This window comes from Alligator mississippiensis, chromosome 16 (genome assembly GCF_030867095.1).
Source record: "Alligator mississippiensis isolate rAllMis1 chromosome 16, rAllMis1, whole genome shotgun sequence".
Taxonomy (NCBI): domain Eukaryota; kingdom Metazoa; phylum Chordata; order Crocodylia; family Alligatoridae; genus Alligator; species Alligator mississippiensis.
In genome coordinates this window covers 35502542-35508578 of record NC_081839.1, presented here as the reverse complement: position 1 = coordinate 35508578, position 6037 = coordinate 35502542, and positions in this window count along the sequence as shown.

Sequence of the window (6037 nt, the reverse complement as noted above, 5' to 3'; positions counted from 1 at the left end):
TCCCTGCGGGCACCGCCTCCCGCCGCCCCGACCCAGCCCGGCCCGGTGCGCGGAGAGTGGCGGCGCCAGAGGCCGCTTCGCACGGCGCGGAGCCGCCCGGGGACGTGCCGCGGGCGGGGAAGGAGCGGCCCCGGACCCGCACACGGGCGCGCCGTTCCCCCGCGGCAAAGGCCGGGTGCGGGCGAGGCTTGCGGCGCGGGGCGGGTTCGGGCTGGGCTGGGCTGGGCTGGGCTCCGGGCCGCGCTGTCCAGGCGGCTGCTTCGAGGGGGGGAGCTGAAGCTGATTGGCCGTCGCGTACGCTCTCTGCCCTGATTGGTCCGCCTACGGTCCGGAGAGCGCGCCGCAAGGTCCTGACTGCGGGAGCCGTGCTCGCGGGGAGGCTGGGGGGGGGGGCGCGGCGCGAAAGCGCGTGGGGGCACCGACAGCTCGAGCCTCCTTCGGGCAGACAAGGGCTGATCTCGGCGCCTCAGCAAGGTGACACTGTGCTCTGACCCTGCCCTAGATACCGGCCCGGTGGTTAAGAGTTCAGCGGTGCTGGCGGGTGCCTAAGCACGGGCTGGGGAAGAGCCCGCTTTCAGGAGAAGTGGAAAACCCTGCACCTGAGAGCTGACTGTCACAGCTCTTCAAGGTGCCGGAGAGCAAGCACTCAAAACAACAGGCCCCTGGGGAAAGCTCTACCCCTGCCCCCAGTGTGACGATGAAGGCATGAACTTCACTATGAGAGCAAAAGCAACAGCCAGGGAGCACAGGGGCGTGTTAAGCACGCCGGCTCCGTCCTGCAATGAATGCGGACACAGCATAGATGAACAGACACAGGTTGTTAGATTTGGAGCTACACAGAGCGGAAGTTATGTGCAGCTGGATAGCTAGAGAGAAAAATACACAAATATAGACATATTAAGAGAGAGAGAGAGAGGGTTACAGCTGGAGATGCATGCACCTGGGGATATATGAACCGGGGCATATATGCATCTATATACAGATATGGACATATTTAGAGACCTACATAGTGAGAGCTGAACATAGATAGAGCTGGAGATAAAAAGAGATGCAAATATAAAGAGAGGTGGAGATATACCGCGATGGACATGTTCAGAAATGGAGATATATAGAGACATAGATATATAGACATGTCGATAGATGAAGCTGGAGACATACAGAGCTGGCATTATTCAGTGCTCGAGATATTCCGAGCTGGATGTATACAATAAGGTAGATATTTAGAGAGGTAGAAGCTGGAGCTATTCACAGCTGCAGATATTCAGACAGATAGCTATATAGAGATAGAGATATATGAATCTGGACATATAGAGAGCTGGAGGTATAGAGAGAAGTACATATATGAAGCTAGAGATATACAGAGCTGAAGATATACTGAGCTGCAGATAGATATATAGATATATACACACAGACAGGATTAGGCACGGACTCGTAGCGCTTGATTAAAGAGTATTTTACTTACACCGTAGATGGTCGCGGTGCAGGCAGGAAACACTTCGCTTAAGTTGCAGTTACAAACGACAAGAAAACTCGCACGAACAAGACCCGTAGAAAACTCGAGCCTCTTGAAACAACTCGGCCAGAGCTCTGGATACACACACACACACGAAGTTTGTTAGGCTCCGTGGACCGAGCGCGCAGGGAAGGGGTTCGTCGAGGGATAGCGTTTCGGCGACGGGGAGAGGCTAGAGGTTGATCAGGCCCCCATATCCTTCTTAAGGCACACGCTGGGTTCGTTGCGCTCCACAGCGCGCTTAGAGTTCTTCACGAGATGTGAAGTCCTCCTTCTCCTCCTCCAACTTGGGCAGAAACCGCTCAAGCCTCTTATACGGCTAGCAAGCCAATCGCTAGCCGCCACGTGGGAATAATTTAGAAACAGCCACTAGTGGGACACAAATTTGCATGCGGGTGGCGGGAACTCCTTTGCACCGGGGTTTTCTCTATGCAACTGAGAATTGCACCCTGCAAAGAAAGCTCCTGTGGCGGGAAATAATTCTGCAGTGCCGAAGCGCTCGCAAAATCATACCCTTTGGGTCATGACGTCTACGCCGAACCCCATCCTATTCTCATCTGCCCGCTTTTGTGGTCTGTCTAAATCTAGTTGCGGCCTCTTTCTCCCGTCAAGTGTGTCCACCTCGCCCCACATCTGAGTGTCATCAGCAAACCTGGACAGCGTGCTTCCCACCCCCTCGTCCAAGTCGCTGATGAAGAAGTCAAAGAGCGTGGGCCCGAGGACCGAGCCCTGGGGGACCCCACTGCTCACATCTCGCCAGGCTGAGTACAACCTGTCTCTCTGGGTACGCCCCATCAGCCAATTTTCTACCCATCCAACTGTGTAGGCATCAATGCCACAGTCGCTTAATTTATTGATGAGGATGGGGTGAGAGACAGTGTCAAAGGTCTTCTTAAAGTCTAGAAAGACTACGTCCAAAGCGACACCACGATCCAAGGATTTAGTTACTTGGTCATAAAAGGCAATCAGGTTGGTCAGGCAGGACCTGCCTTTGATGAACCCATGCTGATTGCCCCTGAGCGTGATCTCCCCTGCAGGCCCCCCACTGATGTGCTCCTGGATGATTCTCTCCAAGATCTTCCTGAGCAACGAGGTGAGGCTGGCAGGCCTATAGTTACTTGGGTCCTCCTTCCTCCCTTTCTTGGAAATTGGGGAAACATTAGCCTTTTTCCAATCCCACGGCGCCCGGCCAGATGACCACGAATGCTCAGACAGCCGGGCCAAGGGCTCCGCGATGACCCCTGCCAGCTCCCTCAACACCCTTGGGTGGAGGGCATCCGGACCTGCAGATTTAAATATGTCTAGCCCTTCCAGAAGATCCCTAACTACCTCTCCGCTCACTGAAGGCCTAACAGAGCTATCCCCGAGATTGTCCCGACCTCTGGTAGGTGGGTTATCCCGGTCCCTGTTCAAGAAAACAGAGGCAAAGACATGGTTACAAATATCAGCTTTCTTGTCTGCTGTAGCCACCAGATGACTGTTTGCCTCTTGCAGTGGCCCGACATTGCCTGGTGCCCTCTTCTTGCTCCCAATGGACTTGAAAAAGGACTTGTTGTTGTCCGTAATCCTGGACGCTAGCCTGAGCTCCATATCTCTACCTTCCTCATAGCCCTCCTACACTCCCGGGAAGAGGAGTACTCCTCCTTGGTGACAGCTCCTCCCTTCCACTGGTTGTACGCCCCACTTCTAGTCCTCAGGCATTGCTGAGTGCCCTTGCTGAACCGAGGGGGTTTCTGAGCACTCTTACCCAGCTTGCTTCTCTCAGGCACTGTTAACCTTTGGGCCTGGAGGATCGCCCCCTTAAGGTACAACCATCCCTCATGGACTCCCATCTCCTCTCCCTTCTGGGCCCTCAGGGCCTCCCCGACTTGTCTCCTAAGCTCACTGATGTTGGCACTTCTGAAGTCAAGGGCTTTAGCCTTGGTGTAAGCCCTTGACACCCAGCACTGGAAAGTGAAATCCAGCAGGTGAGGATCACTATTGCCCAGGGGGTCAAGGACCTGCAGTCCCCTCACCACGTCATCCCTAATGGCCAGGACCAGGTCCAGCAAGGCGTTACCCCTAGTGAGGCTGTGCACTTCCTCGATAAGGTGAAGGTCCTCTAATACAGCCAGGAACCAACGAGAGCGGTCAGACCAACCAGCACACGGCTGGGTACTTTTGGTCACCCATGACAATAACATCTCTTGACCTAAACTACCATATGTAGAGATATAAATCTGGAGATAAACAGAGCTGGAGATATACAGACAGGTAGCTATATAAAGCTGGACCTATTCACAGCTGGAGCTATTCACAGGTGGAGATATATGAATCTGGAGATATACTGACAGGTAGGTATACTGAGCTGCATATATATATATATACACACACACACACACACACACACACACACACACACAGGTACATATATGAAGATGGAGCTATTCAGATATAGAGAGCAGTAGATATATAAGGATGTAGAGATATGAATCTGGAGGTATATAGAGCTGTAGATATACTGAGCTGCATATAGATATACAACTCTATATATAGGAAACTGGATCTCTTCAGACCTGGAGATCTGCAGAGCTCCAGATATTGAGACCTGGAGATATTCAGGAAGGTAGATATATAGAGATGTAGATCTAGTAAGATGGAGATGTGCAGAGCTGGACATATATAGACAGGTAGATACAGAAAGCTGGAGTTATTCAGAGCTGGAGATCTTGATAGCTGGAGATATTTAGACCTTATGATATGCAGAGCTGGAGATATTCAGAGAGGTAGATATAGAAATATGTAGAGGTATGAATCTGGAGATATGTAGAGCTGTAGAAATAGAGAGATGTAGATATATGAAGCTGGAGATATTCAGAGATGGACATATATAGAGATGTAAGCCTATGAATCATGAGATACCTAGATCTGGACATCTATAGAGATGTCGAGTACGAAGCTGGAGTTATTCAAAGCTGGAGATATTCAGCAAGGTACAGATATAGAGATGGAGATCTATGAAGCTGGAGATATGAAGAGGTGGAAATATATAGACAGGTAGACATAGAAAGCTGGAGATATTGAGCGCTGCAGTTATTCAGAGCTGGATCTATACAGAGTTGGAGATATTCCGAGGTGAAGATATTAATAGCTGGAGATATTCACAGGTGGAACTATTGACAGATGGAAATATTTAGACCTGGAGATATTCAGAGCTGGAGATATTCAGAGAGGTAGATACATAGAGATGTAGATATATGAAGAAAGATATATACAGAGCTGAAGATATAGTGACCATGGGCACATATATACAGGTAGATATATGAAGCTGGAGCTCTTCAAAGATGGAGATATGCAGAGAGGTAGATACATAGAGATGTAGATATATGAAGCGGTAGATAAACACAGCTGAAGATATACCGAGCTGGATATAGATAGACAATATATATGTATATACAAACACAATACATACACACACACACACACACACACACACTATATACACACACACAATATATATATATATATATACACACACACACTCTCTATACGCTATCTATGTATATATCTATCTATCTATATAAAGACACTCTCTCTATATATATGCACACACAAACACTCTCTATATAAGTACACACACACTATAGACACACACACACTATACACACACACACTATATATACACACACATATCTAGAAACAAGATAGATAGATAGATAGATAGATATACACACACTACACATACACACAGACACACATACACCGAGAGATTTATGTAGCTGGAGATATTCAGAGCTGGACATACTGACAGCTGGAGATATGCAGAGCTGGAGATATTCAGAGAGGTAGATATAGAAATATGTAGAGGTATGAATCTGGAGACATGTAGAGCTGTAGAAATAGAGAGATGTAGATATATGAAGCTGGAGATATTCAGAGCTGGACATATATAGAGATGTAGGCCTATGAATCAGGAGATACCTAGATCTGGACATCTATAGAGATGTCGAGTACGAAGCTGGAGTTATTCAAAGCTGGAGATATTCAGCAAGGTACAGATATAGAGATGGAGATCTATGAAGCTGGAGATATGAAGAGGTGGAAATATATAGACAGGTAGACATAGAAAGCTGGAGATATTGAGCGCTGCAGTTATTCAGAGCTGGATCTATACAGAGTTGGAGATATTCCGAGGTGAAGATATTAATAGCTGGAGATATTCACAGGTGGAAATATTGACAGATGGAAATATTTAGACCTGGAGATATTCAGAGCTGGAGATATTCAGAGAGGTAGATACATGAAGACAGAAATATATACAGAGCTGAAGATATAGTGACCTGGGCACATATATACAGGTAGATATATGAAGCTGGAGCTCTTCAAAGATGGAGATATGCAGAGAGGTAGATACATAGAGATGTAGATATATGAAGCGGTAGATAAACACAGCTGAAGATATACCGAGCTGGATATAGTTAGACAATATATATGTATATACATACACAATACATACACACACACACACACACACACACACTATAT